The sequence below is a fragment of the Cololabis saira genome, chromosome 20, assembly GCF_033807715.1.
Source record: "Cololabis saira isolate AMF1-May2022 chromosome 20, fColSai1.1, whole genome shotgun sequence".
Lineage (NCBI taxonomy): Eukaryota > Metazoa > Chordata > Actinopteri > Beloniformes > Belonidae > Cololabis > Cololabis saira.
In genome coordinates, this window is record NC_084606.1 from 37,123,941 (window position 1) to 37,134,503 (window position 10,563).

The 10,563-nt window shown below is 39.4% G+C and overlaps 4 non-coding genes across 4 annotated transcripts; 3 read left to right on the forward strand and 1 right to left on the reverse strand.

The window, feature by feature from the left end:
* Positions 1–665: 665 nt before the first annotated feature.
* On the forward strand, positions 666–737 carry trnaw-cca (transfer RNA tryptophan (anticodon CCA)). Its single transcript has one exon. It is a non-coding gene; the product is annotated as a tRNA-Trp (tRNA).
* A 4,044-nt stretch (positions 738–4,781) lies between these two features.
* Positions 4,782–4,855, forward strand: trnat-ugu (transfer RNA threonine (anticodon UGU)). The gene has a single exon. It is a non-coding gene; the product is annotated as a tRNA-Thr (tRNA).
* Positions 4,856–6,469: 1,614 nt separating this feature from the next.
* On the forward strand, positions 6,470–6,541 carry trnaw-cca (transfer RNA tryptophan (anticodon CCA)). Its single transcript has one exon. It is a non-coding gene; the product is annotated as a tRNA-Trp (tRNA).
* Positions 6,542–9,212: 2,671 nt separating this feature from the next.
* On the reverse strand, positions 9,213–9,284 carry trnag-ucc (transfer RNA glycine (anticodon UCC)). The gene has a single exon. It is a non-coding gene; the product is annotated as a tRNA-Gly (tRNA).
* Between the last annotated feature and the right edge of the window lie 1,279 nt (positions 9,285–10,563).

Consider the following 10,563-nt stretch of genomic DNA (forward strand, 5'->3'; position numbering starts at 1 on the left):
GTCCTTAAACGCTGCAACAGACCGTCAGTTCAGATCAATAACTGCTGATAGAGACCCTGTTTTAATCCCTAAACTGTCTTCATTGAACATCTTACTGGTGCTGTCTTCTGTCACTGAGTAGTAAATGTCTTACCACTAATTAGCTGAAGTTGTCCAGATAAACCAGTTATCAGTTCTCCATAGCCCCTTCTGGGTTCTCCCCCACTCAGATCCGCAACTGCACAGACTTACCCACCTTCAAATCGCATCTCAAAACTCACCTCTTCACAACAGCTTTTAAGGTGTGATTTTTTTCTTATCCTTTATCTTATCTTTTGTCTCTTATCTTTTTTTTATCCTGTGGTTTTTAATCTTTAATTTTCTTGATCTCAACATTTTATCTTTGTGTCTGTGAAGCGTCTTTGAGATCTTTTAAAAGCGCTCTATGAATAAAATTGATTATTATTATTATTAGATGTATTTGTCCATTAAGGTGGATCCTAGGAAACCACTGGACCCCTAAATGGTTTGTCTCAGGGACATGGATGAAGATTCATGAAAACAAGATTGGAGCTATTTGGTTTGGGAGGTTTGATCTACTTCCAAATCATGTTTCCATACAGTTTGCCCTCTATGATTAGATTGGTGTTAATCAAACAACTCCAGAAAAAATATAGGTCAGAAGCGGCTCTGTGGCGCAATGGTAGCACGTCTGACTCCAGATCAGAAGGTTATGTGTTCAACTCACATCAGGGTCATAATGAACTTTCAGTTTTGTTTTATCCATCGTCATGAGTTCACCAACCAGACTAACTTTAGCTGCAACAGAAAACTTTGATATGTACCTGGAATTGTTCTGCCTGGAAAAGTCTGCACCATCACCTGCCTTGAAGAAAGGATGAACAATCTTTAAATAAAAGGAATTTCATTTGTTTATTCGTTCATTTGTTGATTCTGCAGATTCACACATTTTGGAGTCGTTGTTGTAGCTCAGTGGTTAAGGTGATGGACTCAAAATCCATTGGGGATTCACCATGCAGGTTCATATCCTGCCAACAATGTTTAATGTCTGAATGGGGAAAAAATCTTAAACTCGGACAAAACTCTGATTTAAAATGTTGTATTGACACCAGGGCCCGGTTTTTCAAAAGTAATCCGCTCGGATTTTGGATAAGGGCTTGGATCAAATCATGAAAATGGGTTTTTCAAAAGACAAAACGGATTACGTAATCGGATTAGATCACGTAATCCAATCCTGGTTTTGATCTGGATCAAACCTTCAGTTTGGGTTTTTCAAAACTTTTTAGTAGGATTGGGATCACTTTGATCCAAAAAATCGGGATTAAACTGATCCCATCAGAAGGGTGGATTCAGCGTAGATTTCAGGCCCAAAATGTAATGAAACTTTAAAATTGTATCAAATAACACTATATTTGGATCATGCAGTATAGCCTACAAGATATCCTATTTATTCATAAGGTTTTAATTTGATTTGTTCATCCGTCAGGCTACAGTGATTAGGTAGGTTATAACGTATTCAGCCTTTCAGTACAGGCCTACAGCAAAGTAGAAAGAGTTTGGCCTCATAAAATAATCCCCCAAACAGCTTTCAATATTGACCACAAATAATATATATCATTCTGTCACTAATTATAATATTATAATTCATCACAATCAAAAATATTTTTGTTTTGTTTTTAGATGATTTTTTAGTGATGCATGCAATGATAAAACAGAATAACAAAGCAATGGCAATGGCATCACTGGTTTTTGAAATCCAAAACAAATCCAAATCAGAAATAGTGTCTAACTATTGCGTCCCTTGTTGCACGTCCTGTTTGCTCGTTCTGGCAGAATGCAGGAGGTTGGTCAGGGTCTCCAAGAGGGTGTTTTTTTTGTGTGTGTGTGTGTGTGTGTGTGTGTGTTTTCGTTTCACATACAAATAAACTTCATTGACCCCACACTGGCTATTCTACTTGTTGCTCTTTACATATCTATAGTTCTACATTGTGTTTCCTACCCTATTTGGGCACTGGTTATCCAGATTTTGATCCTGAAAAGTTTCTATCCGGATCAGATTGATCCAATCCGATGTTGCTTTGAAAAACCGGCTCAAAAGTAAGCTGGATTACGTGATCCTGGATAGCAAAAAAAAGGGTTACTAAATCCGGATCAATTTGATCCGGATTAAACCTTTTGAAAAACCGGGCCCACTGCATTAAGGGCCTGATTTACTAAAGGTTTGCGTGTGTAAAAACGTGTGCAAACTTGACATCACCCGCAAAGCAATGTGCAAGCTGATCTACTAACAGCGTGCAAAGAGGACTGCGCCTCTCAAATGAGCAAAATAGCACACGCTGTTCATTTAGTACCTTTGCCCTGATGAATAATCAATATGGGGCGTACCCGCCAGAAATCACTAAATACTGGGAGGGAAAGATGCAAATAGGTCCATTTACCACGCGCAATGAGATTTACCAAGCCTGAAAGTTTTTGCGGGGATTGTGATTGCGTCTGTATTTAATACGTTCGAAAGGAAGGTGCTAATCTCCACATGCAAAAGGAGAAATATTTTATTTGAACGTTAAATCGAGTATTATTCAGCAAAAGGTTGCCACAGGAGGCACATTCATTTTTTTATTTGTGATAATAAATAAATCACATGTTTTCATGGAGAAAAAAGTGTTTCTTATTGTGCGCCTATACTTGTTCTGCAGTTGTCATACCCCGGTGTTGTGCCGTATTCAGCACCCCTGCCGTGAAAAGCACCCCCTCGTCTGACAAAAATGATATTCTCATTCCGTGTCACGTTCTGTTTAGCGTCCAGTTTTGTCTTAATGATTCATGTTTAAATGCGCTCATGGTTTCCACAATAGTCATACTTTCCCACAATCACAGTCACAGATAACAAAAATCGGGTAAATGGTTATTGATGTCATTAATTAATAGCCTGCTTACTGTGTTGTCTTCCATAATATTTGTAAATATATATAATATAAACTCCTAAGTATGTGTTTGTGTGAGTGTGTATATATAAATATATTGAAGTGTCAGTGTGTTGTTTTTTTTCTTGGTCTACTTATCATTGAATATACGAGGGGGTGCTTTTCACGGCAGGGGTGCTGAATACGGCACAACAATTTGCCTCTTCCACTAATATCTCTAACTCCAACTCGTCAAATTTCATTTTGCGCTTGCGACTATATCCTGCTTTCCATCCAGACTCTCCATGGCGCAGAGTTTGCGCTCGCAAACCGTAAGACACGCAACACCTCATTTAAATACTGCTGTTTGCACCTGTTATCAATTGCGCAGCAATCTTAGTTGATCACCCGCAAACCACACAACAACAGCACGTGCAAACTTTTTCAGTGCACACGCAATTTAGTACTCTTTATTTAGGATCTTAGTAAATCGGGCCCTAAGTGTGTAATACTTTCATGTCAACAAAAACACACTGACTGAAGCTGTTCTGTGCTTTAGTTTCTCTCCACAGAGATCGTAGCGGGGATAGAGATGCGCCTGTTTTAGGTTTGTTACTCTTATTCATATTCTTATATCAACCAAAGCTTATTTATGTACGTTTACACAATGGTGTGTCCAACTACTCACTGCTTGAGGATTAGACTAAATTAAAATGATATTGCTCTTGGTGCACCTCTACATATGTTATCTTTCAAAGACATGTTGACACTGACCAGCTGCAGCATTGAGAAACCTTTTTAGCAGAAAAAACAGCAACTGCTCATGGTGTCTGGAGGTGTTTTTATTCTTAATGACCATTGTTCACTAGAATCAGCCATGCAGATAACATTGTACAAAACAGCTGATACCCCATCAGGGAATCGGAGCCCGGCCTTCTGGCAGAGATACTGTCCACTATACTAACAAAGATTTGAAAGAACAGTTCCAGATCAGAGCTGGCACAGAAATTGCGGTCATGAAATCCTTTGAGCGGATGGTGTTGAGCCACCTGAAGGACATCACAGGGTCCCTGCAGTTTGCCTACCGTGCAAACAGGTCGGTGGATGATGCAGTCAACATCGGACTGCACCACATCCTGCGTCACCTCGACACCCCAGGGACGTATGCTTTGAATTCGGCTTTGAATCCTATAAAAAATCTCTGATTCTCAAATCTCATTTATTTTATATGATTGATTTGAAGATAACTTCAAAGCCAATGTTCAAAGATTCGAAGAAAAGGAACAGGTAAAATATTTCCCGCAGAATGAGTCTTTCAGAGCAGCCAGGAGAAAACCTGCAGTATCCATCTTGCTGTCAAGAAGTATAGCAGAGACTTTTTAAAGCAGCACAATGTAACTTTTCCACCTTAATATAATATTTCCAGAGTCATTGTTATGGTACATCAACTTCCAACTTCCAACTTGACACCTCTGTCATGGTCTGATGGGTCTGTATCTCCTTCACTGGCACGTGTAACTTTGAGGAGCATGATAGGAACCCTTCCACACTACTGGTAAAGCACTACCGCTTTTGTCCAAAGGAGCCGCCAAACTCAAAGTTACATTGTGCTGGATACATGTATGACTTTGCAGTAACATAATTTGAACTTGGAAAACCACTCCAGTCCTCTACTTGGTGCTCAGGACAGGAAGGCCGACCATCTCTTTCTCGCATTGGGTCTCATGTAGAACTAACTTTTGTTGCAGTTCCTCAACTGACCAAAGCCAGTCAATCTCCATCCACCTGCACTTTAAAATATCCAACTTTACAGCAAGAAAGAAACATATTAATTGAATGGTATGAAAAAAAACTGTCATATGCACCAAGGAGAGCATGGGCCCTGTGGCTTAGTTGGTCAAAGCGCCTGTCTTGTAAACAGGAGATCCTGGGTTCAAATCCCAGCAGAGCCTTTAAACTCCTTAACACAAAAGTAAGGATGTAACTCCTGTAATGTTTAAAACCACATACATTGTGGAAAATATCCAATTTCTGGGTTTTCCACGTGGTTGGATAAAGTCTTCTCCTCTGCTAAGGAGGAAACTGTTTGTCAACACTGACAATGTTTCTCCGTGTACTAAGGGCCCGATTTACTAAGATCCTAAATAAAGAGTACTAAATTGCGTGTGCACTGAAAAAGTTTGCACGTGCTGTTGTTGTGTGTTTTGCGGGTGATCAACTAAGAATGCTTGCGCAATTGATAACAGGTGCAAACCGCAGTATTTAAATGAGGTGTTGCGTGTCTTACGGTTTGCGCCATGGAGAGTCTGGATAAGCAGGATAGTCGCAAGCGCAAAATGAAATTTGACGAGTTGGAGTTAGAGATATTAGTGGAAGAGGCAAATAAACACATTCATGAACTACAGCAAAGAAATTTAAACATTACCAAAAGAAACGCAATATGGGAGAAAACCTGCGATAGAATAAATGCAGTTGGTAAGACAAAAAGAACGTCAGATGAGGTTAAAAGAAGGTGGCAAGATATAAGGCGAAGAACTAAAGAAAAAGTGGCCTTTAATAAAACTTGTGCAACCATTTTTAAAATAGCATGCAGCAGAATAAAGACTCTCTCTCTGCGTATTCTTTGAGTTTGGCGATGTCGCCTCCTTGCCACAATAACAGCAGCCATCGGTGCGTAATGCTGGGCAGATTAGCACCTTCCTTTCCAACGTATTAAATACAGACGCAATCACAATCCCCGCAGTAACTTTCAGGCTTGGTAAATCTCATTGCATGTGGTAAATTAACCTATTTGCATCTTTCCCTCCCAGTATTTAGCGCTCTCTGGCGGGTACGCCCCATATTGATTATTCATCAGGGCAAAAGTACTAAATGAACAGCGTGTGCTATTTTGCTCATTTGAGAGGCGCAGTCCTCTTTGCACGCTGTTAGTAGATCAGCTTGCACTTTGGTTTGCGGGTGATGTCAAGTTTGCACACGTTTTTACACACGCAAACCTTTAGTAAATCAGGCCCTAAGTGTTTCACGTAACATTTCCTAAGCAGTAGAAAGCAGACTGAACTCTTGTAATATTTTAACAGCCCTCATTCATATTGAGATGATTGTTGTTGCTCACAGAGGAACAGCCGTTGGCTGACCGTCACTGCCAGGGTTCTTGAGAAAGCTGTAATCCAGTCAGGAGTGGGTACAAAGAGAGAGCTCTGTACATTCAAATGACAATGTCAATTGTCATTATCAATCCTCTCCAAGTCTATGGTCTCTTTCTAAGAGGATGCTGTTTCCACATGTCTAACTGAATATACCTGCAAACATGAAGACGGTAATCAAGAAGTTGTTGTATAAGCTGAGGGACAAATGGAGGTAAGTAGCTAGTGATATTGAAGAAACTATCATCGAATAGTTACTTTCCCTGACATGGAGACTGCTCATCTGGTCGTAATGCTGGTAAACTGTGACGTCTCCTGCAGCTGTTTCAGGAACTTCCCTGCAGCGTTGGTGGTATATATTGGTCAGCATGGCTGCTTGACAAGCAGTTCACCAACTTCAGATAAGAAAAAGTCAGAAATGGCTCTGTGGCGCAATAGTAGCGCGTCTGTCTCCAGATCAGAAGGTTATGTGTTCAACTCACATCAGGGTCATAATGAACTTTGAGTTTTGTTTTATCCATCCTCATGAGTTCACCGACCAGACTAACTTTAGCTGCAACAGAAAACTTTGATATGTACCTGCAATTGTTCAAGTCTGCATGATCCCCTGCGTTGAAGAAAGGAGGAACAAATGATGATCTTTAAAAAAAACGAATTTCATTTGTTTATGAGGAGAAACAGGGCAAGTTTATTTGTATACCACATTTCATCTACGATTCAAAGTGCTTTGATAAAACCATTTTAAAACACGAGGAAAAAAATATGTGTCAAAGTGATAAAATAAAATGATCCAGTTTTATAAAGTTTCTAAATTGTCTTGTTCTGCAGATTCACACACACATTCAACTTGCAGGTTGGGGTGGCCGTATGCCACTTTCTGCGCTCATGGTCCGATGTTCAAGTAATGACTTGAATGTGAAAAGTTGTGGTCCTTCATGCACACATCAATTCTGGTGCAGCCACATTTTTGTTCTTCCATCATTCAAGCTATTTGTCCATCCCTGCTGGGTCTCCTGTAATTTAACAGTTAAAAAATACAATACCAGCGTTATTCACGCTGCTGCAGCACCTGGAAGTCTGAATAACTATCCATGGATGGGCACACATCTGCTGGATTCTGCGCTTTTGTTCACAGTTCATGTCGTGTTGAGTTCAGTAAAGACTTTACAGAAGAACAACTAACAAAATTGCTCATGTTGTCTGGTTCCATGCTGTAATGGTTAGCACTCTGGACTCTGAATTCAAATCTCAGTGGAACCTGCAAGCTGATTTGATGTTTAAGGTGTTAATGGTCATGCTTTATGCAACCTTCTCACTTACTGAAAATTATAGGTATAAAAGCCTTTAAAGTGTGCCACATGAAGAAAAAGCAATGTTGGAAAGAGGAGTGAGCAGACAGATAAACACATGGACACATTTCGTGGTATTCTTCCATTAAAGAAAGAAAAACCCACATTTCTCCCTGAAATATTTTAACTATAGATGATACATTTTGTAACATTAACTAATGAAAGTAAAACATTTGTTTTGAATTTTTCTGTTTTCAACAGAATCATTTAATAAAACAAACTCCTAAAATTCTCCTGGAAAAAAATGATTGTGAAAAATAATAATAGTAAAACTGCATTTATATTTCCCATGTTACAAAGAGGAGAGTTAAAGCCAGTAAGCAGCTTGAACCAGCAGTAAAACAATTGCCAAACAATTGCCAATTTGGTATTGGCCATTTGGCCAATACCAAATATCTTACTTGGATTAATCTTTGTTACAGTGTGCTTCTCTCTTCTGGTGCATCCCCAGACCTCCCAAGATCCAAATCTTCACATGTTGAAAAACTTGTCCAAAGGTTCAACCACTAAATCTGCTGTTAGAAAAAGCTCACAGCACCTGGTATTCCCAGGCGGTCTTCCCTCCAAAACGGGCTCACGCTGGCTTGGCTTCCAAAATCAGACAAAATCAGGCCCGTTGAGGCTGGTCTGGCTGTAACTGATAAGCATGGTTTCACAACTGTCTTTTATTCATTCATTTGTTTATTTTTTATATTTTTATCCCCAATTTCCCCCCCCCCCCCATTTTTTTCATCACCCAGTGCTTTACCTAAGTGACAGTCCTGGGCATGGCTCCCTCTACCAGCCCCGGGAGGCCCTACACTGAGCTCAGGTCTCCTTCTTAAAGGAGCATGAGGCAGGATTGAGGCAAAATTCGTATACGTTTTAAGTTTTCTAGTAATAATGTCAGATGAAGCGTTCCAAACCAAAAAGAATGAGCCCTCTACCGTATCTCTCCGTTGCCTTGAACAGGCTGTGTGCTGCAAAATGTGCTGCAATTGTGGGGCTGAATTTCCCGCGCTGTCCTGTGGATGTGACGTCACATGACGCTGCATGCGCGTTCTCCCCGTTCTCCCGTGCCGGCTTCGCTGTTGGCTGCAGTACCCCCCACTCTTTATCGCCACCCTTCACCACGACGGCCGTTGGGGGTACTGCAGCCAACAGTGAAGCCGGCACGGGAGAACGGGGAGAACGTGCATGCAGCGTCATGTGACGTCACATCCGCAGCCCAGCGCGGGAAAATCGGGACTGAATTGCAGCACATTTTGCAAATAAAAAAAACAGCCTCAAGCTCCTTTAACCTGAGGAGTGAGCAGGCCGCATCTTTTCACCAGACAGGGTGGGGCTTCTCTGGCCGGACATAGCACGTGGAAGGAGCCCAAGGGAACACAGGGAGAACATACAAACTCCACAGAGAAAGGCCCTTTTGCCAACCCCACCCAGGTTGTGGTGCTGAAGTCATCAAGTCTGCCATCGAGGCAGGGCAGGATAATACATAAGAATTTAGGATTTTTTTATTTCACAGAACAAATCAAACAAATGCAGTGGATAAAGTACTTCAAAGTAAGTAGTTATAAACAAAAACTGTCTGTGTCTCTGTGTTCTTGCAGTCTACTGTTTATTGAAAAAGTTGGTCTTGAGAAAACAGGTTTAATTTCTAGATAACCGTAGAAAGGGCAATTCATGGATGATTGACATTTTGTCTTACCTTCCGTATTGTGGTTATACTTTACATGTCGGAGGGCCTGTTAAGACAGGAAGTTCTAAGAGTTGGGAATTCCAGAGAAACAACTGCGATAAACTGTGAAAATTCAGATTTGTCACAAAAGGTGCACTGCGATGGCCGGGAATCAAACCTGGGTCAACTGCTTGGAAGGCAGCTATGCTCTCCACTATACCACCATCGCACTGAAGGCCTGGCTCTGTTTGCCTGTAAGAACAGTGTTGGCTTTTGTGAATAAATGTAAAATGATTATGCGAGTAATTCTGGTAATTCGTGTTTTCTCTTATTGGTGCGAAAATACTGGACCAGATCAACCTATCCCTTAACTTAGGATATGTTTAGTTTAGTTTAGTTTAGTTTATTTATTTAGCAATATAAGACATATATGAACAAAAAAATGAAAAACAATGAAATAACATGCAAGGAAAGGAAGAAGCCTGGTGGCTTATATAGAATCCTTTCCATATATGAATAAAACACAAAACAAAGCTACACAAGGGAGAGTAAAAAAAACAGAAAAAACACAAGAAAATGTAACTCAGATCAAATAATGAACATTACAAAGATGAAACAATAAGAAAGTTCTTTAAATGTTTTTTGAATATTGGCAAGGATGGTGATGATTTAAGAGATTTATTGAGTGAATTCCACAAGTGGGGGCCTCTGTAAGTGATGAAAGATTGATGTTTACCAGTTCTACAAAACAGTAAATTAAAATCATCTTTGTGCCTTGTGGCATAAGAATGAATATCGGAATTAACATAAAAGAAATTATGAAAAGAAGAAGGAAGATCTTGTATATAATTTTTAAATTTGAACATAAATAAACATGTTTTGAAAATGTTAATTTTATTGACTGATAATAATGAATATTTAATGAAAAGGGGAGCAGATGGCTCATATCTGTTTGCATGTGATATAATTCTGAGAAACCTTTTTTGAATTATCAATAATTTATTAATATATGTTGAATGTGTCGAAGCCCAAACAATGTTGCAGTAATTAAGATGAGGGAAGATTAAACTATAATAGAGAGTTAAATGAGAGGAAGGAAGAACAAAAGGACAAACTTTTCTCAAAATACCAAGCATCTTCATGGATTTCATGCATACCGTATCAATATGTTGTTTCCAATTTAAACAATCATCGATAATGACACCCAAGAATTTGGTATGAGTAACCTGGCAAATTTCAGAGCCATTGATTATAATTCTAGGTTTTTCTTTGGGGAATGTTTTGTTTTTGTTACTAAAAATCATGAAGTTGCATTTTTTTATATTAAGAGTAAGCTTGTTCAGTTGAAACCATTTGAAGACATCCAATAATTCATTGTTAACATAATTGACAAGGGTATTTAAATCCCTGTGTGAGGCAACGAGATTAGTATCATCAGCAAATAAAATCGGAAGAAATGTATTACAGTTCATGGTTAAATCATTAATATAAATCAAAAACAATAAAGG